This window comes from Pseudorasbora parva, chromosome 22 (assembly GCF_024679245.1).
Source record: "Pseudorasbora parva isolate DD20220531a chromosome 22, ASM2467924v1, whole genome shotgun sequence".
NCBI lineage: Eukaryota > Metazoa > Chordata > Actinopteri > Cypriniformes > Gobionidae > Pseudorasbora > Pseudorasbora parva.
The window spans coordinates 33,147,123-33,171,797 of NC_090193.1; the positions used below are offsets into that span (position 1 = coordinate 33,147,123).

The 24,675-nt window shown below is 36.1% G+C and overlaps 1 protein-coding gene across 2 annotated transcripts in view; it reads left to right on the top strand.

Annotated features, from left to right (window-relative positions):
* camkvb (CaM kinase-like vesicle-associated b) overlaps positions 1-24,675 on the top strand; it is a 146,324-nt gene that overhangs the window by 73,169 nt on the left and 48,480 nt on the right. Inside the window, exon 1 of one of the 2 annotated variants that reach the window (XM_067431389.1) lies at positions 11,829-12,074. The exons of the other annotated variant lie outside the window; for it this stretch is intronic. The gene's annotated coding sequence lies outside the window, so the exon portion shown is untranslated. Of the gene's footprint in view, positions 1-11,828; positions 12,075-24,675 lie in introns of those variants that run through there. 2 annotated transcript variants of the gene reach the window in all.

The following is a 24,675-nucleotide window of genomic DNA, read 5'->3' on the forward strand; positions in this document are numbered from 1 at the left end:
GCGTCCCCAGAATGTGTCTGTGAAGTTTCAGTTTAAAATACTTCCCATATAATTTATTATAGCTTGTCAAATTTTATTTTGTGTGTCCCTTTAAATACAAATGAGCTGCTGCTCCCTGTCCCCTCAAGTTTCAGATTCTTACTCCTTCAACAACAAAACAGGCAAATCTCACTCAGCCAAAATGTCAGAAATAACCAGTTGTGTAGTGCAGCCTTACATGTTTGAACCGGAGTCGGACACAGATGAGAGACTCAGGAAAATGTTGCAACTTTTAAGCCCCTTTTATACTGCATGGTTCAAGTGAACCAATTCCGATTTTTTTTTCTTTCATGTGGCACAGATATGATGTATACATGTAAGCAGTCAAAAAATGCATGGATTCCGATATTCTCAAATCGGATTCAGGCCTCACTCATATGTGGTAATAAATATGATATGAATCGGATACGTGTATTTGCGTCTGTCATGTAAGTGGTCAAATCGATATTCCCCTGTAAATGCGAGTTAGTGATGTTACATTCGTGAACGAATCGTTCTTTTTGAACAAATCTTTTAGGTGAACGAATCGTTCTCGTTTACGTAGTCTATTGACTCATGTTTCTTGTTCACTGAAATTCCTCCCTCCACCTCAGCGTGGCGCTATTAGCAGCGAGCGCATGCGCAGCGCTGTCGACTTTTTCATTCTGTCAAAGAATGACAAAACCTCAAGCCAATAGCTTTCGAGTATGAGATGTGACGGAGCATGTGATTTGTTGAATTCAGTGAACGAATACGCCCTTTACTGACCGAGAGGCTTTGAGACTTAGCCTGACAAGCCAGACCCACATCAAGATGTTTGGTCTGGAAACTCACCATAGACAGGGCTCAATCTGAGGGGCGGGATAAACGGTTGTCTTTCAAACTCCCTCTGCACGCGATAGGATAGCGCTACACCAACCAGAGCAACGAAGGTGAAGCAGAGCTCGCTGACTGATTAAACATTCGCCGTATCCGGTCGGCTAAACTCCGAACACATCTTCCCTTTTTAAGAATGACTTCAGTGCCGCTCTTTGTTCTTTTCTCAGAGGAAAGCTTAACTCCAAGTCTTTACTAGTCTTTACTAGAAGACTGTGTTACTAGAAGCACGCAAACGCAACTCGGCCGTCGTCATTATGGCCCCGCCCGCCGACTCTATAGCCTACCTACACGATGTGATTGGGCCGTCCAGATTCTGAGGAATACAGCTCAGATAGGAATTGAGAGTTGCTAGACCACACTTGCGGGCAAATTAAATTTGCTGCCGCTAGGGTGCGTCTAGATTTCTAGGCTATTTGAGACTGACTCTGAACGAGAAATCTTGTTCGTGAACGAATTGGTACATGTCGTTTGTTCGTGAACGAAATGAACCAGTGGTTGAAGGATGCTGATAGCGAACAGCTCGCCTCGTGTAGGTGACATATTTGGCAGCAAAGAATGAAATGTAACCTTTACCACTGTAATGAAAACAGTGTAATAATGCAGGTTGATGGTTAAATGATTACTACAGGGTAAAGTAAAGTGTGTTTGTATTTTATGTTTTATATTTTGAACCGTTTTTTTCATTACGTTTGAGTCATGTCATACACTTCTCAAAAAAAACCTGTAAAACAAATAACAAATGTGACAGTATGCTATGGTTAAACAGATCTCGTGTGTCACGTCAGTAAATAGAATTCTGAGCTACTGAACGAACTTCACTGACCGAATCGCTGTTTTGAGTCTGAATGAGAGAGAGAGAGATCTCGTACGCGAACGAACTGGTACTTCTCGTTCGTGAACGAAATGAACCAGCTCTGAACGAGAGAGAGATCTCGTTCGTGAACGAACTGGTAGGCTACCTCGGTCATTTAGCATTTAGTCTCGTTCAGCAATCAGCAGAAAGCAGATGCAAAACACAGTTATAGACAAACCTCATGTTTATACCCCCATGTTTACCATAATCCCAGATATATGAATGTCTAAATGTTTGACCAAACAATTAAATGTTAATCATGCAAGAAAACATGCTTTGGTCATCTAAACCACTTATTTTGACTTATTTTATTTAATGAGTAGATTATGCACATTTTAATAAAGCCAGATCAGTTTTTTTGTAAGTAAATACGTTCTTTGACTTAAGACATTACACATAAAACACTCTTTTTCATCACCTGCGGTCATAATTACCGGTAATGTAATATTAAAAAAAAAAATGTTACTGAACGAATTAATGAACGAATCTGAACGAATCATTTTGGTGAACGAACTGAAAATGAACGACTCTCTAAAAAGAATCAAAATTTCCACCACTAATGTGAGTCGTACGTCATTGAAAAAGGGACGGAGGCGAATGACGTCAACTCTGGTGGATATGAACTGCGATTAAGGGCCAGTGTTGCCGGTTTTCCTACGGAATTGGGTTACTTTAAAACAGTTTTGAGTTGCAATTGGGCTGGTTTTGTTGTGATAACCTGGCAACCCCGTCAAGGGCTTTCCTCTTTTTACGAGAGAAATATTTTGCTGACCTGTAAAGATGTGAAAAAGCGCAGACAGCAAAACATTGTATGATCATTTTGTCGGTGTCCATTCTATATCGCACCTTTTTACTGTTTTACTTCCTTTCCTAGTCTTGGGCTGTTTTGCCAGTGTATGTGTAAATGCAGATATCGGATATGGGTCGCTTTTAAATAGATGATGTAAGCGGGTCTTAAAAAAAATTGGATATAGTCACCAAATCGGTGTAAATCCAGCCTTAGACTGCACCTGGACGTTTCTGAATGGTTAGTAGTGGATACATTTATGTAACGTTAGCTGTAGAGTTGGTTTTGACCCATCCTTCAGAAACAACTCTTCCGCAAATCCAGCGTTGTACTGACCCTCGTTGGTGAAACAGAAATGGTGATCTAAAATCTTTTAAATCCTTTTTTGGCTTGAATAAAACCAGTTAATGCTGTTACCTCATCAAGCACATTTTAAGATGTGAGAACACTGATGCAAAAAGGGCTTTAGACTTATTTACAAAACTCTGGATACCACGGTAAAGAGTCATTTCCATCTGTGCAGCCTAGCTATGGGTTTAATGATTGGGAAGCTTCATTTATTTTTTATATACAGATATTTCACATGTTTTCACAAGCATTATCAAACTGCCTTTGCAGCAGGGTCCGGCTGATTTCACTCTCTCTTGCAGTCATTAAACTGTTTGGTAGAGTGTTTTTTTCTCTCATTCAAAGGAAGGAACATTGTCACAATTGTGTAAACCATAATGTATGTGTTCTTGATCCATAATGGAGAATGTTTCCACACAGCAGTCTCAAAGGAAGGCTGTCACACTGGACACATTATGCTTATCCGCTCACAGATATTCTTTACATATATGTAATATGGCTTAGGAGCGGCACACATGGGACAGCAGAGCAACTCCCTGAGGCAGCGTTTTCCACTTGTGTTCTTTATGTTTCCTTAAAGGGATAGTTCACCCAAAAATGAAAATTTGATGTTTATCTGCTTACCCCCAGTGCATCCAACATGTAGGTATGTCTGTTTCTTCAGTAGAACACAATTTAAGATTTTTAACTGTTAAGATTTTTAACAACCGTTGCTGTGTGCCAGTCAAATAATGCATGTGAATGGGTAACAATTCTATGAGAGCAAAAAAGACATGCTTAGACAAAGCACTTCCGGTATGGAAGGTCAATATACGTACACGACGCCAGAGCGTGTATATTGACCTTCCTTACCGGAAGTGAAGTGTGTCCCAGGCTGTTGGATATAGCTTTGTATTTGAGGTAAAAAAATTATCTAAATACAGCTTGATTTCTCACAAAAACGGGATCATTTTGTCTTAAGATATTATTTATTTGTTTATTATTTATGATGATAATCATTATAAGTAAATAATACATGAGCATTTAAAGGCTACTTGCAGTTTAAAAGTAAACATTGTTTATAAAAAAGATGAAGTGAAAAATAAGCTAGGCATAATTATTTTTATTACATAGAGGCGTAGCTAAATCTACTGTACAACAGACGCCTAATATACTTCTGTCCATTTCTTTAAGTTAAACCAAACTTTTATTTTGATGGGTTGCCGTGAAGACCTTTGAGTGTCTGTGTTTATGATATGACAATATCATGTTTTCTCATATGAAATGGTACATTTTCATGAAGTGGCGGTTTATGCGCTCATATTTTCATCATAAAGTGACATGCAGAGGCTAAAAAGACAGCGAGTGTGACGCGCACAAGCTGCAAACGAGACCGTGCATTTGTGCAATCATTCACAGAGACGTAGAACATGCAGGAGTAATATTGAAATAGTATTTTGCAGTTTAATATTCACATACAATAGTATATATTTGGCTACAGTCTGGAGCCCTGCGCATAGATAAACACAAAAGCAACCGAACAGCTTCGGGTACCGGATGTCCTCAGGGGTCGATACCACCGGTACTACAGAAATGCTGGTATCATCACATTTTATTTAAATTTCAGAACCGACTTGGTACTGAAGTACTGGTACTTGTGACATCCCTAATATGTTAAAGTGTCTTTGTTGTTTCCACACAAATGGTTTCTACAAAATAAAATGGTATATCGGTAGAACAGAAATTGAGGGTATGATAGGTGACACACGGACACGGTTCATGTCCTGGTTAAAATTGCTTATTTCTCTGGCTTATATTCTTGGAAACATTTGGGATAATGTAAGTACACAAGTCAACAACATATATAACACTGTTCTATGGGTTTTGGATATTTTAATCTGAAAATCGTAAATATTGTGCCTTCAAAGTAAACGTGCCACTCCTTTTTTTTTTACTTACAACATTTCTTTTTTTTTATTTTTATAGATATTCCATTAAAGGGGTGGTTGCATGCGATTTCACTTTTTTAACTTTACTTAATGTGTAATGTTGCTGCTTGAGCATAAACAGTATCTGCTAAGTTACAGCGCTGAAAGTTCAATGCAAACGGAGATATTGTCTTTTAAAGTTACGGCAGATTATTGTCTACAAAAACGGCCGTTTTGGACTACAACGAGCTTCTTCCCGGGTTGGTGACATCATAAACCCTTGCTGTTAGCATAAACACTGCCCCAGATGTGACTTCTGCCCGTAACAGTAAGGGCGTGGCGTTTCGGGACAACCTGTGCTTGGCACTTCAGCCAATAAAAATACATGAAACTACATTTGGCCATCTAACCAATCTAAGACCATTGCATTTTTCGGAGGGATGGTCTTCATAGAAGCAGGAAGCAAATGAGCCGTTCAAAGGACATTGGAGACAGCGGTGCGGAATAAAGGTCAAATATAAGAAAAATACAGCGTAAAAAAAGAAGAAGTATTAAAGACAGCCCCATAAACACAACCAAGCCTAGAAAAAAAAACACGCAACCACCACTTAAAAAATGAGGGCAGGATTTGAGTTGTTCACAGTAAGACCAGTAATTAGAACAGCATTAGATGGTCAGTTTTAATTTCATGTTGACTTCAAGGGCAGAGCTTCCTGTGTTGCTTCACATTTTTTGGAATAAAATGACAAACATGACGTCAATCTCTCCCATTTTTAAACTCTCCTCTTTCTTGATTTTTTACACATTCATATTATGATAAGGAATAAGAGAACTAATAGTGTTTGGATTTTGATGTGTTGTAGAGTGGAGGCACCACACTGATTAGTAAATCCTTGCTGTACACTCAGTTTAGAGATCTGTTGTGCTAAGAAGGAGATCCAACCAGATCAACATCAACTTACAACCCCAGGGTTCTTCCATAAAATCACACCACCAGCTAGCATCAAACATAGTCCTTGAATCCCATTTTTCTTTATTCTTCTAGACATATTGGATTGCTATGTGATATATGATGTGCCCCTATACAAATCATAACTGGATGCTTATAAAGTGCCAGGGGACGTCTTATGTGGATTTGTAGAGCAGTGGGTCACATCTCTGGGGGTCTAGGTCTTTAGCATATATGAATGCTCAGCACTGCATAAATGCTCATTCTGAAGCCATAATGCATCATTTAAAGTGACTGTAATGCTTCATTTAAAAAGCATAGGCATTCCCTCATTTGATCAGTTTGTGAATGCGTTTAAAAGATGCGGAATCCGCTTTAACCTTTTATTACGTTACAATTCTATAGATGTTTACAGACCATTTCAGCATAGTTTGATGTAAAACATTGGTTTTTTTTTTGTCCCCCTTCCATTTCACCAGTCATGATATTCATGCTGTGCATATTTGCCTGTGATAATCTGTAACCATAGTAACACAGGCTTGTGTAATTTTGTGATGTTAACAGTGCATGAGCGCTGTGATAACACAGATGAGCACTACCCTATATTCAAAAACAGTGAGTGTAGTCTCATCTGAGTTTTAACAGGGGAGAGAGACAAGGAATAAAAATAAAGCTCCCAGCCACAGTTTTAGAGTTTTTAGAGTTCAGATTTGACTGGCTGGTTTCATATTAAAACCAATGAAGGCGAGGACCACATTATTAACCGGTTAACTACTCATTAGTGGTGATTATCAAGTGTATGCTGTGGATATTTACAAAATCAATGTATATTGAATGCATCTAAAACATTGCACTTTGTATTAAGATAAAGTTTATACAAATAGAGAGAGAGAGAGAGCGCGTGCATATGGTTGCCAGATTGTATATGTTTAGGTAAAACCGGATAGTATACGTGTTCATTTCACAAAAAAGCTCTGGTTGGGGGATTTAAATTATTGAAATCTGGCAACATCAAGCCTAAACGCCTGAACGCTCTTCTTCCCCCCTGACAAAACCAAAACCAGTGGTTTTTGTTCAAGTTTTTATTTTTTAAACTACATTTTAGACTCGTTTTTTTCATTAATGATATTGCATGTTTTATATATATATATATATATATATATATATATATATATATATATATGTATATATATATATATATATATATATATATATATATATATATATATATAACAATATGCAGTGACTGTGATGTACTCTGAAATACAAGCATGCATCATACTTCAGTTCTCAAAAATATAAATATATATTTTTTTACAAACTGAATAGCCTTGTCAAATGACAATCGTTTTAACTTATATGGTGGAGAAGTTGACGTCAGCTAGAAGGATCGAGTGAGCGATCTGTAAGAAACTAAACGTGAGTCATACGTAGCTACGGTTGTATTTTGTAATACAAAATAATAATAACCTTATTATTAAACTATTTAGTTTTGTATGGTACTTGGTGTTTCCTATTGTTACTGTACTAGCATCTTGCGTTATCTAGACAATGCTGTCTCTCTAAGAAACTTTCAATTTAATCTGAAATTGTTTAAAAAGTGGATAAATCACTACTTACTGCTTGCAGGAATATAGTTGCCTCTTTCTTCAGTTTAAGACGCTGAGCAAATAGCTTGAAATGGGCCGAACAAACGAACGATCTTGAATTAAATTGTTGCAGTATCCGATTATAATAAACATCAACCAAGACTGTTGACATTTTTTAATCTGTGGTAAGAGTAGAAAAGTCCTCACATCCCCTGCCTGGAACATGATTTGTCCATGAGAGCTGCTGTTTTCGCTATCCCTAACGTGACGCTTGTTTTCCTAATGATTCGGCTCCGTCAGTTCCGCCTGAAAATGAACATGTTCAGACATATGCAAATGGTGGGGGCGTACATATTAATGATCCCAGCGATTGCGTCACAGGTGGAGATATATGTTGAGAATCACTTATTTTTCCATGCACGAGATTTACATAAGAAGTAGGAGGCAATGGTGTTTGAGACTCACAGTATGTGATGTCCATTATTTCACTATGGCAATGTTAGTTCAATTTTTAATTCTAGGGCACCTTTAATATTAAATCAGATTAATTAAATGTGATGGTAATGGTGACGAAAGCTGGCAATTTTAGTTTCAACCTTTTTTCAGAAGATTATATAGAACATTTTAGATGATGATAGTGTGTTGATATTGTATTATATTTCAGTGTAGTTTTCTGTTTTAATGGTTTTGAAAGACTGCTGTGATTGTTTAATCAGTTTGATAATGCAGCAGTGATTCAAAAAAACAAAATCGGCGCAGCTTCATTGGTCCCTTTTGATTATAAAGGTCATTTCCTTCATATAAACCTGATGGCGGCATTGCTTTGAGTTTGCAGTACTGTAACGGTAATAAGTGTCAAATGCACGTGAGGTTGTGCAGATTAGTGTGGTCTCTGGTGGGTGTGAGCTTTGACAGTTTTTAGAAGCTGTTGGCAGTTGAAGAATGTCAGTTTAAGATGTTTGTTTATTTGCCACTATAGCTTGGTATATAAACTTGGTTCTTGAATTGTTACTGTCATCATGAAGAAAGCCCTCTCATAATACAGCACGTTTTGAAATGCAAGAACTCCTCTATAATGTCCATACTACTTCTGAATAGTACCAACATACAGATTTATATCAAGACATCCTCTTCTGTCCATGCATAACATTAGCTTAGCCTGGAGTACATGTCCAATCATCTGAAAACAAATATCTTATAAGAAACTAGATTTTTGTATGGTATAGAGGAGAAACCAATCATGTGTGAACATAGCATAGATTCAGTCATGGTAATCTTCACATGTTTGAATCATATTTCTTGGGTCCCATTATATGTTCTATCCATGTGAGGAGAATGAACATGAGAAGCCACTCAAGCAGACACTACACTTATGCTTCATCTAATTCTTTTAGACATTGAGACCCTTAAGGGCAAACTGCTATTGCGAGTAGGAATATATAGTTAAAACAATAAATTCTCCATGGTGGCTGAGTTCGACCCCTTCTGTTTCAATGAGGAAGAAGAGGCTTCAAGCTTACAGTGAAATGTGGACAGTTTCCTTTAATCTTATATTATAAAATGACTCTACAATACACCTTTGTATATGTTAAGTGAATAATTATAAGATCATTTTGATCCAACAATGATAGACTGAACATGGTTTTGTGTAAAGCTCATGAGCCGAATGACATGCATTCATTCATAAAGAAAGCACGTGTGTGTGTGTGTGCTTATTTGCAGATGCTTTGTCAGTTTTTTTAGCTGAAAGTGCCAGACCTAAATCACACTTTCACCTTATGATGATGTGTGAAGTATTTCCTTTGCTGCACAATCAATCGTCGACAGTGAATTCTTTTCTCCCCAAATTAGACACTTGTATAGACCAGTTTTATGCTTTAAAGTTATATATATATATATATATATATATATATATATATATATATATATATATATATATATATATATATATATATATATATATATATATATATATATATATATATATATATTTAAATAGCCTATATATTTTTCATAGTGCCTGACTCTTGTTTTCTTTGACTTGGCAATCATACTTAACCAGGCCACCACTATGTATTCAGCCATTCATTTAGTTGTTGAATATTTGTGAAAATAGGCCTATCCGTCAGGATTAATTATTCATTAGTTATTTTAATGGTGCCCTGGACAAATGATGTTTCTGAATTATGTTGGTGGAATTATTATTTAGTGGAGTTGTCGTCAATATGCTAACTGATAATGGAATAAAACAGTGTTTGCATATGTATAATTTGTTAATATATATATATATATATATATATATATATATATATACATATATACACATATATATATATATATATATAGAGAGAGAGAGAGAGAGAGAGAGAGAGAGAGAGAGAGGACTTAACCCGTTTAATCCCAAATTTTTTCCTGCAATGTGAGTACATGCAATTTACTCCTTAGACCTCCCTAACACACAAATGGTATGCCTTCTTTGATTTTATGTTGGTTAAGTTAGTGAAATATTAGGTTTTATACTCGGTCACAATAGTGACCGGTGGGAAACAGCATAGACAGAATTCATACAAATTCTTCTATTAGACCTATTTACCGGTTTGAAACTTAAAATAACAATAAAATATCCAACATATAAGAATGAGATATGATTAGGATTTACTTCAAAACTATTTCTATTGTTCATGATACACAATAAAAAAAAAATTGGGGGTATGAAAATTGCAGCCCATTGAAATAAATACAAAAATCTAGGTAACACGTTCATCTTCACTGAATAACGTGTCTGGCCAAAGAGAGGGGAAGAGGTGACCAACAAACCTTGAAAAGATCTAGGCACATACATGTAGTTATTACTCCTAAATATTAGGAAGAGCAACTTTGAACATTGAAGCACCAATTGGTAAATCCGAAATTTGGAAGTTTACAAGGTATATCTTATAAGGTTTATAAGGTATATCTCATAGATATAGATAGACAGACAGACAGACAGACAGACAGAAGTATAGACTGATAGACAGATAGACAGAAGTATAGATAGATAGACAGACAGACAGACAGACAGACAGAAGTATAGATAGATAGACAGACAGGCAGACAGACAGACAGACAGAAGTATAGATAGACAGACAGAGAGAAGTATAGACAGACAGACAGAAGTTTAGATAGATGGATAGATAGATAGACAGAAGTATAGACAGACATATAGATAGACAGACAGAAGTATAGTTAGTTAGACAGACAGAAGTATAGATAGACAGACAGACAGACAGACAGACAGACAGACAGAAAGAAGTATAGCTAGACAAAGGTATAGACAGACAGAAGTACAGACAGAAGTACGGATGGATGGATGGATGGATGGATGGATGGATGGATGGATGGATGGATGGATGGATGGACGGATGGATGGACAGATGGACGGATGGATGGACGGATGGATAGTTTTCAGTTCAATCTGTGAGTGAGTTCATATGAATAACACAGAATGACATAGAGGGGACATATTCTGTGTTATACTACCGGTCACAATTGTGACCGTCTTCTTTTATATGCATCCTGACAGCAGAATAAACCATGTATTCATATAATTTCAATATGTATGTATAGATGACCCTTTCATGATGATGTGTGCAAAAAATGAATGAGCTATTCAAAAATTAACTTTGATTAATTCACTAAATTTTCCTGTCATTTCTGTGCTTTCACATTGTCATTGTGCTAAGATGGCAGTACCAAGAAATAAGTGTGTGTGGTCACACGACCAAACTATGCAGCAATGTTAAACCTGCCCAGAACTCATGTAGACATCTTAAATGGGTATTATAAATGAAAATTTGCTTCATAATAGAAGTTGCTTTTTAATACAACACTAAAATATTCGAGGAAAATTTACGGTCACAATTGTGACCGGTGGGATTAAACGGGTTAATATTTTGTAATAATCTTGTAATTTGATCGTCTTTTATTCATTGATCTGTTTGAAGATTTGAAAAGATTTAAACGATTTAAACCTTTTTTCCTTTAGGCCGGTGGTCCCCAAACCTGTCCTGGAGGACCACCAGCCCTGCACATTTTGTATGTCTCCCTCATCAGACACACCCACTTCAGGTCTTCCCATCTCTACTAATGAACTGATGATTTGGATCAGGTGTGTCTGATGAGGGAAACATGCAAAATGTGCAGTCCTAGGGGTCCTCCAGGACAGGTTTGGGAACCATTGCTTTAGGCTAATCTTATTTAATAAAGTGGATCTATAAACAGATGACCCACCATGACACTAGAGCACTTTTGCAGAAGTGTTATTTGCCACATCTCATTTGAACTCATTAGAAGGACTAAGTAGCCTACTGTGCTGCATTTTCCTCTCACGAGCAACAGGAAAAGTGATCATATAACGTTATGTTCTTAATATTTGCTCTTATGGTACGAGATGGCCACACCCCTACAAACGACTGTCAGATTAACGCTCTCTCTCTCTCTCTCTCTCTCTCTCTCTCTCTCTCTCTCTCTCTCTCTCTCTCTCTCTCTCTCGTTCGCGCGCGCTCATCTCCATCATCCGCTCGCTATACTGAGAAAAAACCCGCCAGCGCGAAACAGATGGGAAGGCATCCGCGGAATTTTCGACCGTTACCGTGCAGAGAATAACCGTCAAAACTTAACGGACACCGACAAGAAGTTCAGTTCGTCCAGAAGACTTCTGGACTGAGAACTTGAGGACATTTCACGTCTATTCACGACTGGAAAAGTAAGTTTCGCATTAATGACACCGTGTTGAACAGAACTTGAAGTGTGAGGGGGTGAGTTGAGAAGCTTTTTGTAGGATTTATTTGACAAATAATAACTTTAAAGTGCAGATGATAAATGTTTCACGTTATAGGGTACACTTACAGTTTTGGTCACACTTTAAATGTGTGTTGTTGTAGTGTTATATTATATAATATATATCCTAAGCAGCGAGTAGCGTAATACCAGCATAAATACAAAATATACATCAAAATGAAGAAATCTTCTGAGCTTTATTTATATTTATTTAAATATATATTGTGATGTGATGTGCTGCATGAAAGCCGCACTGCTTTTACATAAGGTCTATACCCGTTTTAAATCAAATAGTTTTTGTTTGGTTATCTTAAAATCCAACAATTTTATAAATAATAAGGTGTAATTCAGGCTATTTAAGTTTAATAATAAATTACTGAAAAGTCATATAGTATGATTTCTTGGAGTAGCTATTCTGATGGTTTTTTTCGACGTCTTGATGAGATGAAAATACACGAAGTTGCTCATTTTAGTCTAATAAAGCATACGAAATAGGAACTGTAACGTTGGACTACTTGTTGATGATAGACGCATGCATTCATTCATAATAAAGACGCTATTTAGTTGTCAAACACACACACACACACACACACACACACACACACACACACACACACACACACACACACACACACACACACACACACACACACAGATATATTCGTTTGTTTTGAGGAAGAAGAAAGAAGACCCTCTTTCAAGTTACATTTGCAAGTATAAAAGCTGACCATCTTTCTTGTGCTGCATGATCAGTCCTTGACACAAAATACCCCTCCTCAAGTCAATTTGTCACTTTTAACAAGCAATTACATAAAACAATATTCTTTCTAAATATATATAAATATATTTTATAGTGATTGACCCATTTTTTTCTTATAAAACCCCCAACTCATCACCATTTATTAATTATATATGGTCTATTATCCATCAATATCAATTATACATGAATTGTTTTAATGATGCTTTTACATTTAGTTCCCACATAATGTACCATGAAACCAGATAGGATGGGGTCATAACCATCTTAAGTTTATAGTACTCAAATGAAGTGCTTCATGTGGGCTGTGTGGATAGTGTTGCTGTCCGTGGTACTGAAACGTGGCTCGCATACACTACTACTCCAGTGATAAACACCAGAGTTCCTTAGTATTGATGGACCATGAGATGATAACTGAAGTCAGTTATGTGAACCACTGTGCAAACTATCTCTGGATAGTTGCACCAACATTTTTGCTCTACTATCCATGCATTACAGGAGCTGCTCCGCTGGAAGCACATATCAAGCTAATTGCAAAAAGCAAATATTTGTTGGACAGTAAGCATGATTTAATAAGAAAAAAATGACTCGTACATGGTTCAGCGCTTTCATGATTATTTTTTGTCTGAATTTGGGAATTTGTGCCGATGGCGGGTTAGCCCTTAAATGGACAGTTTGCACAAAAATGAAAATGTTGTCATTACTTGGAAGATAATTTAAAGAATGTTGGTAATCAAACAATTGATGGTAGACATTGACTTCCATAGTAGGGATATATTGGATATATCGACTGTCTGGTTACCAACATTCTTTACAATATCTTCTTTTGTGTTAATCAGAAGAAAGAAACTCATACAGGTTTGGAACAGCTTGAGGGTGAGTAAGTAGCTACATTTACATGAACACGTGTTCATGTGCATATTTATGTTTTACCAGCTTCTGATCAGATTTAATCTTTTGATATGCACACTGCAAGAATATACAAAGTTTCCATTGTTGTTGCATACTAACCATCCTCCTTTTCTTTGTTTTAAAAAGCAAACTTAACCCCTTGGGGTCTGAGACAGGCCTTTAGAAGTTTTAATATGACATTTGTGCTTTATTTAGTTGCTTATAAACATATTAATGGCATTAGTGTTATTACACTGTATTCAGCACAAACTGGGCTACCATAATATGTGTGGAACATGCTTGTATTTTTGAGAGAAGGACGTTTATGCATGGTTATTGAAAAAACAAACCAATTAAGTCACAGAAATAAGGACACAAAACACATAGTAAATATGTATAGTGTATGTGCATGGTAAATATATAAATATGTGTGTGCATAGTAAATACATTTAAAGACACTAATTTATATCGCATTGGAATAAAGAAGAATAAACTTGCTCAAAAGCTGGATCCGTTGCTCAAATTACAAAAGGAATAAACCACCCCTTACAATCCGAATTGATTTTTTTATTTTTTAGCTCTGGCCAATTCATTCCGATTGACATGGTTAAATATGACTTTCTTTCTTCTGATTGTGCTACTAGTCTCATTACAATCGTATTATTAGGGTCCATGTAAACGCAGCTAGTGATGACAACATTTTTGAGTGAACTATCCCTTTAAGAGCATATGGGGTCTAACTCTGTCTCAGGTGGTCTTTTTGCAAGCGCTTGTGGGGAACTGTTGACCTTTTTTGTCGCTCAGCTTGTGCATGCTGCTTAATGAGTGTTCATTGACATGAGTAATGAACATTGCATTGTTTTAAATAGATTACATGTACCGTGAATTGTATTTTACAGACTGCGAGTACATTTATTGGATCCAGCGGCGATTGAGTGAGCTCACTCTTCATGTTCTGGCAGATCACTGTTCTTGTAGAAGACCTTATAAAAAAGCCAAAGTCATCCTCTAGATGATTTTAAGTGTTGACATGTGACTAGCAATGTGTACCGAAACCTGGTACTAAATGAGCCCCGGTGCTAAATAATGAAAGACTGCAGTATCGATAAGCTCTGATGTTATCGGTTCTGCTGTCGGTACTGAAGCTATGATGAAAATACACTTATTGTTTATTATCGCTACATAGACGTTATATTGCGAATTCTGTAGCCTATTGCAAGCCGTTTTTATAAGCAATAATATTAAACCATGTCTTACATTGTTGCTAGTCGAGAGAGAGAGAGAGAGAGAGAGAGAGAGAGAGAGAGAGAGAGGTTTATGCGTGTGCAATTTGAAACCGACCGCAACTCACACATAATAATACTTTAGGCTTCGTGCATGTGCCAATTTAAAACCATCAAATACACACAACAAATATATATGTGAAAATGACTGCTTGGAGATTATTCACTTAAACACAGTTTATGTCTTAAATGGGCGTTAATAGTTAGGAGAAAATATTATTAGATCTGTTCTTAAAGGGGCAGCGTCTAATAAACCCTGACGATTGTGCCATACTGCCATTAATGTGAATCCAACAACAAAAGGTGAAGAGAAAGATACTCACAGCTTTAAAAAGCATTAATCTATCAATTTGTACAATGAAAACTATACAGTGTTATTTTATATTAGATGACTTTATTAGATGTCTTTTGAAGCCCATGAACCCTGAACAGTAATGTTTGACCTTCCTGGGATTAAAGCACTGGATTTCATTTGTATTTGTACTTTGTTCTTGCCATTATCATATACATATAAAACACACACAAAAATTGATGTTTTATTTTCGTTTTGTTCAAACATTATAAAATATCTATAGCAAAAATAAACAGCATTTTCAGATTATAAAGAAATGTAAATGATTCGGTTTATTATAAAAAAGTATAACAAAAAGAACCGATAAGAATACCGTTAAAGTACCGGACCGATAAGCAGTATCGGTAAGAATAGTAATACCGTTAAAACCTTAATGATACCCATCCCTACATGTGACAGATATTATCGCACTTTTAAAGGGTCATGAACTGTAACATCAATTATGGGACTGTGAATGCTTGGTCTGTGGGTAGGATTTAAATGTTAAATGTGTATGGCTAGAGTTGATTGTGAACAATGCCTTCAACCTACTGACACTTTTATTGATAGGAATGGTTAAGAGAGGGCTGGGAATGATATGGAGAAGAGGAGGAATGCTGCAAGATTCATGTCGCCTGCTAACCACTATTGTGTTGGAGCACTTGCACTAAGCAGCGACTCCTAAGTGAGTTTTTGTGGAATGACTAACTGTATTCCAGTAAGCTGATCAAGACAAATGTTGCAATAAAGTGGACAGCAGTTTAAGCCAAAAGTAGCTTGCCCATTATAATGTATGTTTGTAGGGATTTCCGCTGGGAATCAGATCAGCAATTGTATTCACAAGAGGATAAATAGCATTCCTTAGTTTTGATTTAAAAATGACATGATTTATTGGATTGCTGATGCTTTAAAGGGCAGTAGCATTGAAAGACTTTGCTGAAGTAGTCAGTTCTCTGCACAAGGTCTAACATTGCTTTTTTCATCTCTAAGGAATCCAAATAAACTTATAGAGTAGCTTGCTTGTTTACTGTTGATTTGTTTTAAAGGTGTCATGAACTGGCTTTTTAATTTTTTTTATACTGTTGTCTGAGGTCAACAGTGATGTTCGTGTGCTTTTTACATTAAAAAACATCATAACTAATAAGTAATAGGCTATTTTCTACACTGGTTTTGAGGCTCTCTCCTGAACGCTGGGTTTTGATGGGCGTGCCGCATTGGAGACTTGGAAGTAAACTCCCATGGCTAGGATTGGAGAAGATTTCCATATTTAATGAGTTTAAGCTCCGCTGTCAGTTCAGGGAGAGTAGAGAATGGGCGGGGCTACTGGATTAGACGTGCTGTAGAGGCGGTGTTTCGTCACGCGCTGACGTCAGTATAAAGCACAGGACCGTTTGCTGGGCCTGGTGTCTATAAAAGCTTTTCTTTGACTAACAAGGAAGTTTTCAGCTTTGAAACTTAGAGGATATTCTTATATTACCATGACCTTTTATATATCAAAAGCTGAAGGAAAAGTTGATTCCTCAATTCATCACCCCTTTAATACATATTGTAGGTAAAAGTATATTGCACTCTGGCTCAACAGCATTGGACAGTGTCAAGATAATACAGCTTTTGTTTTAAGGTGAAGTATTTTGTTTGGCTTTTAGAGGCATATATAAATGCATTTTAAAATACATTAAAATACTGTTATTGCAATTGCAAAAGGCTCCACTGTTTAATTGGCACAGAACTAAGAATTTGTCACAGAATGCTCTTTTTTTTTCTTTTTCAATTTTTCAATTTTTATGTAACCATGCTAGATAGATGTCTTCATAGTTAACTTCAAGTATAACTTCCCTTTTTAATAAGACTTTAATAAGAGAAGCAAAAGCTGCACTGTGCTTCACTGTTGAAAGCAAGATGTGTAAACGGCTGCTGGAGAGGGTCAGCATATATTAGTACAGTTTTTATGCAGCATTGAGCCTTTAAGCAAAAATTTTGTCATGGAGTCACAGAGCAGCCTTTCCTTTTGCATTTTACCATAACATTTTAACCCTTTAGCCACTGCAGAAAAAAGAAAAGACAACACTCCTGGCATATCATTAGCCTGAAACTATAACTTTATACCGTTTACAGTTTATGCAAAACGTTATGCAAGCTCATTTGTATATTTCTTTGTAAGCCATTAGTGTTCAAGACCTCAGTCAATAGGTAACTGACCCCTAGGACACTCCGTTTGCATTCCTTTGACCTTTCCTGAGAGATAATAATCAGAGTGAACCTCTTGCTCTCCATGTCTCCAAGAGTATATTGATCTAGTGGAGGTTAAAAAAAAATCACACACTGAAAATGTCACACCATCAGCAAAACTAGAGGAAGCAGCTGTATTTTGTCTAACTGAATGATTGTGTGTAAAGTATTTACTGTTGGCTAGGATCATATTAGCTTTAGCACAACCCAGAGAACCTCCGTTAACTTATATTTAGTGCATTTCTTCTAGTTCTTGCATTCAGCATGAGCAATGATGAATGTGCATTCTGCTAATGGGAATGGGAATTAAGTGGTGTAATATTTAAAGCTTCATTGACCATATGCATAAGTCACTGAAAGTGCATCAGCCTAGGCCGTGTGATGATTAATATAGATTAGATACTTCAGTTCAGGGATCGACAGTGTGACTATTTCATTCACATTTCCGACTAAAATTAGATGTGTGCGAACTGTAAAATGTATTTTGGAGCATGTGTGCGAATAAAAAAAAAAAATCCATGCGTCCATTCTTAAATGTAGGATTATAACAAGTGCCTCGATGATCATTTAAGGCATCTTATATTTTGGGAATGGAAAAACATAAATCGCAATAATTTGATTATTAAAATTCAAAAGCCTATGATTTATTTAAATAAATGTGCAAGCCTCTAGATCGCAGGATTTCAAATGTGAAGCGCTGTTGTGTGTTCTACAGGCTCACACTTCAGGCTGTTAGAGATCAGTTTGCAATCAATGAGTTGCGCACATGCATGCCAAGCAATTGCTTATGAACTAATGTTGATCAATTATGACATTGCATATGGTTGTAAGAACGCATATTTTATCTTCCTCATCCGAATTTGAATGAGCAGCTACAATAATAAAGCAAATGCATTTCAAAATATGTGCATTTCCGGTGAACTTTGGGCTTGTTATAAAATAAAAGTGACACAGTGTGTCCAATTCCCACCCTGGTTATTATTTAGTTACACAAACTGTATGTAATTTAACTTCATTTGCCTTTAATTTAAACTATTGTATCTTCTGGGATGGGATGCCCTGTCACAGGAAAGAAAGACTAAGAACATTTGACAGACATATTTAAATATATAGATTTTACTAGTATTAGTGTTATTATAGCTAAAAAAATAAAATACTTAAAATACATAAATGTTAACAGACATGAAATAAAACAGCTTGTATTTTCATTTAGTTGATATTAACTTGTTATTTAGTTTCATTGGCCTGATGTACAAAACTAAAACTGAAATGAAAATGAATAAAAACTAAACCAACATAAAAATATAAACAAAAAACAATTACTGAAACTTAACTATAATTAAAAGAAAAGCAGTCAGTTGAATTTAAAATCTAAAAAAAAAACATACAGTATCTCAGTGATACTAAAATAACACTAGTATATGGCACAAATATGTTACAGTGTGTGTTTATATATATATGTATATATATGTATGTGTGTAGAAACAGTTAGTTGCGCCCCTAAATTGTACTAAATTGTGTATATCACTTGTATGACTTGTTCTTTGTGATATAAGGTAGGCATCATTACTGACAGCACTGTCACTTGGGGAAAGACTACAAGAGGTCATAGATTTTACATTAGCGTAGTATTTGTGACAAATTAATCTACAGTATAGTTGTGGCAGGTTTTTATTAAGACAACGATTATATTCAGTTCCGCACCATTGACTAAGATTTTACCCTTGATAGGATTGAATATGTCCCAGCTGAAAGATGTTTTTGGCTGCAGGCTTTTCGCCCCTTCTGGGCACAAAGTGATGTGTCCAAAAGTGTGTCAATAATCTTTTGACAGACCATTCCTTTCTGCAATAGTAAAAAGAAGAATAAAGACATATATAGGCTCAGTCACATTTTTTGAAGGGTATGGGTCCTTTCATTTTCTTAAACAGGAATAACAAAGCCTAAAATGACGTCAATACTTTCTCAGAGAGAAGGATAGTAGAATATAGCTGAAGCATGGCTCTCTGCTGAAAGGGTTACTTGTGGTATGAGGCAACTTCAAAGCTCCACTCCAGCTGATAGCCCCCATAAATAGAGAATTTGAAGGGGAATTTTAAATCAAAAATGGATTAATATTTCACCTCCGCATTGATTCATGCTGCCACTGAAGACATTTTCATCTCTCTGAATCGTTTGTATGAGGAATTATGATGACTTTATTCCCATGATCCATGACATCATCTGAGCATCTTTTCTCACATGCTTTTTAAACTTTTTTGATTGTGCAGTGTAACATTTCATTATCTTAAGTTATCCATCATTGTAGAGGTGGGTGATATGGCAAAAATAAAAACTTAACATTATGATTTTTTTCATGAACATTAGGATCACGATCCACAATCTTATCTATAAGATATTTTTAAGACTATGGGCCCTATCTTGCACCCAGCGCAATTGACTTTGTACACTGACGCATGTGTCATTCCTATTTTGCACCCGCGCAAAGCACGCTTTTCCCTCCACAGAAGCACGTCGCTAAACTAGTGAATGAACTTGCGCTCCCTGGGCGGTTCAGCGCAAAAAAGGAGGCGTGTTCCGGCGCAAACAATCCCTGGTGCTATTTTGCTGTTCCATTAAACAGTTGCGCCACCAGAAAAAACCTGGTCTAAAGTCAGTGGCGCGTTGCGCGTTGTTCATTATGCTATTTTAAGGGCGCATGCTTGACCATAATCTATAGCGTGCACAACGCGCATACACTTTGCTCATGAAATCTACACAGATGCTACTGTTATTTTTGCAAATCATAAATTGTTACACTAAAAAAAATATTAACACATTGTGGTGTGCCACGAAGATGTGAAAAAATAGGCATAAATCTAGCTTACAACTTATTCAGGCTTATTGTAGTTATTAAGGATCAGACCTCTTTGTCCAATAGTGGCAAGACATATATGTATATAAGGACATCTGACAAATTGGTTTGTCCGTCAAGAACCAGGAAAAAAAATCGACTGAAAAACTAAAAAACTGTTTAACCGACGCTATTTTGGGTGGGTTTCTCCCATCCCCATACAACACAACTTCTCTGCCTTTCACTCCCTTACGAAAGGAAAATATATTTACCAATATATTACTTGAAATATATTTTAATATATTGTAAATATATGGAATAATGTATTGATGGTATTATAAAATATATTATATATTCATGTAATATATTGCAAAATATACAAATGATTGCCGCTTTCAATGTATTGCAATTTATTGAAAGATATAAATATTAATTCCCATATATGTGAATATATTGCCTAATGTATTGCATGAAATTTTCCAATATACTGCAATATATTTTTGTTTCGCAAGGGCTGCTCTTACAAGAACGTGCGCCTGGTAAATACGCCATAATAATAGCAAACCATAATGGAACTTGCGCACCTGCTTTTAAATGGAATGTTGGATACCGCTCTGATTGGTTTATTCACGTTATGCCCTAACCACACCTATGAATAATGAAGCTACTTCAGACCAACCCATTTTAGATTTGCGTCTGGCGCAAGAGCCATTTATCCCGTCGGGAAAATAGCAACAGCGCCGAGACCTGCCCACAAAGTTACTTGCGCTTCGCGCTTTGACACTTGCGTTTCAGATCGTTAAAATAGAGCCCAATATCTTGCAAGTTGCTGAGTACTACAGCAAAACTAACTTCCCTCTATTAAAAATGTAGCCTTTTAACTTTTTAACTTTATTTTATTTCATTATTTTATTGTGTTATCAAAAATAATAAGAAGAACAATGATACAAATTACAAATAAAAGGACGAATACAATACAAGATAAAAATGTAATAAACAATGATTTCATTTTTTTAGTCATAATAGTTCTACTTAACAGTATAGCATTCAAGTAAGAAAAGTGAAACACTACATAGACTTTACTCTATGAATACATACTTGTTTTTAATAAAACTTCTGAAGTCACTTTAAGGCTTGACACACAGATCTAATATACTGACTTGCATCCAAATGGTTTACTTACATTGATGTAAGATTTAAACATCTGTATTTATGCACTAAACCACATTTGACAGTTTTATGTACAATAAGATGCAAAAGAGAACTTAGTTCAGTACTCACACACTGTGTGACAGACTTTGTGTGCGTGCACGCACTTCAGAAAAAAATGATCGATGTGGAAACAAAAAACTTTAACTTTTTTTTTTTTTTTAACTTTGTAATCATTCACAATCTCAAATCATGCAAACCGCACACCCCTACATCAGTGACAATTTAAGTTGGAGAAATACACTAACAAATGCATAAAGACAAGCTATAACAACTATGTTTTTAGATATGCAAAAAATAAATAAAAATACAATTATGAAACAGAAAGTCTATTTAATCCACTTATATTTTGGATCTGCTCCCCTCAAGTCATCTCAAGAGCACACTGTGTCTTTTTCTGCAGAATTTTTGACAACAGATTTATGCTGCGCTCAAGGTGTCTTTCATGATCTCTCTCGGTTTCTACTCCAGTAAGAATATTCTTTGACTGACAGCGGGCAACACATTAAAATGTCCATGTAAGTTATTGGCTGTCCTTTTTCGGTTTTTGCTAAGCTGGCTGTCAACAGGTGCTGTGATTTAATGATATTAACAGTTCTGAATGATCCAGTGACAAGAGAGTCACACTTTTAGGTGAAGGACAGTGTAAAATCCATTTTCATTAAAACTACCAGGACTCAAGTATTTGGCCTGTGTTTGCATGAAGATCAATACAGAGCAATCTCTTCAAGCTCTGACAGGTAGTGGATTTGGACACATAGATGATGGAGTTACAGCCCACCCTAGTGTGTAAAGGCTGAATGAAGTGCTTTCACTCTTAAAACTCTTAGGCTGTCTGCAATAGACTAGCCAAATGCAATATTCCTTTTAAGGGATAATGCACTAGCACACTCTTTTTGAACATGTAGCATGCATAAGATAAGATACTTACAAAATATGAATAGAATATGTGAAACAATAAGTTATGACCTATTGAAAACCAAGAGCAGTTTTGAAAAGGTAAAAATATGGCTGGAATGAAATAATGGCTCTTAATTGTTTGTGTTTGTGCGTGTGTGTGTGTGTGTTTGGGGGGGGGGGGGGGCATGTTTTTGTGACATATGAGGACACAAAAGTGTATAATTACATGGGTATAAAACAGGTATTACAAGGAGGCTATGTCCCCACTTTTCAAAAGGCTTATCAGTCATACAGGATAAATTTTAGTTAGAAAGTAACAATGCAGAATGTTTTCTGTGTTGGGTAGGTTTAGGGGTAGGGGTAGTGTAAGGGGATAGAAAATATGGTTTGTACAGTATAAAAACCATTACGGCTATGAAATGTCCCCATATGTCACAAAAACAAACGTTTGTGTGTGTGTGTATGTATTGTGTATGTATTGTGTATGTTTGTGTATATATATATATATATATATATATATATATATATATATATATAATACATCTACATTGATAAAAAATGCATTATACAGAATTACGGAGGAAACACTATGTTGAGTAATCTTTAGATCATTGTCTCTCTGTAACATACATGCCTATTATTAATCAAAGCTGCATTTTATACCGATGATTACTTCAAAGAAGGATGAGACAGATTATCCAGTGAGAATGAGCAGTTTCATTGATTTACAGAGATGTAGTTGACTTCATCAGGCAGAACATATCCAACAGTTGAATTGAGTGTGCGTGGGATATGTCGTCAAATACTTCCAAGCGTATTTGAAAGCTCTAATTCAGAAGGCTTTCATTCACGTGGTTCGCTATGCTTTCAGTTACCCACACAAAGACCTCATCTGTGCCTGTCCATTTAAATGTTCTATTTTAACTGCCTGATCTTAGATAAAAAATAAATAAAAAAATGAGACATTTCCTTTTTCCCTTCCTAATTCTGAGTGATAAGCGCTGGAACAGGCGGCTCCTAAATTTAGCCTTGTATAACATCATGCTCCCAAACCATGTGCGTTTTCTTTTTTTCGCTCTCTGATTTACTGTGGAGTGAAATGCCATTGAGGGACTTTGTAACCAAGGCAACAAACAATATCAGAGCAGAATGGTCAGATTAGTGTGTGAGGAGTGAAGGGCTTAAACTTGAGATATTTTCCCTATATTTTGCTACGGTGGGAGCCGTGCTGTGAAATGACTGCCACACCTCACACAGTGGAGGTGTTTTACAACAAAACATCATTCTATAGCTTCACACACAAATTGGATGACAAGAAGTACACTGTGACAGGATGCTCTTTTTATTTAAACACATACCACTGTAATGGAAGTCTTTGACTTTTGTGATGTATTACACTTAGGGGAGGGCGATATGGACAATAAATGATATCTTGATATTATAAGGAGCTGACTGAGATGACCACAGAAGATTTGATTTCAAAGCGGAATGTAAAAGCGCCTATTTAAGGTGTTTTTCATTAAAGGGATAGTTCACCCAAAAATAAAAATTAGATGTTTATCTGCTTACCCCCAGTGCATCCAACATGTGTCTGTTTCTTCAGTAGAACACAAATGAAGATTTTTAACTCCAACCGTTGCTGTGTGCCAGTCATATAATGGGGTAAATAGGTACCAATTCTATAAGAGGAAAACATACAAACAAAAAACATGCTTGGGCAACGTGCACAAAAACCCTGCTGCTCCTGACGACACAGTGATTTGTTAAGACACGAACCACCGAACAGGATTTTCTTTTTTTTATACCTCATATCCCGACGAGTCTCATCAAGTTTTCCCATTGGCAGTAACTTCCGTCTGATGAGGTCAAGCTGGCGCGATCATAGATATATATACCATGTAGATTCCTCATTCGATCGATCTGCGCAGGCACAACTGAGGATTCTATATATATATATATATATATATATATATATATATATATATATATATATATATATATATATACCTATATATATCTGCCGATGGGAAAACTTGATGAGACTCGTTGGGATATGAGGTAAAAAAATAACATAAACTGATCGGTTTGTGTCTT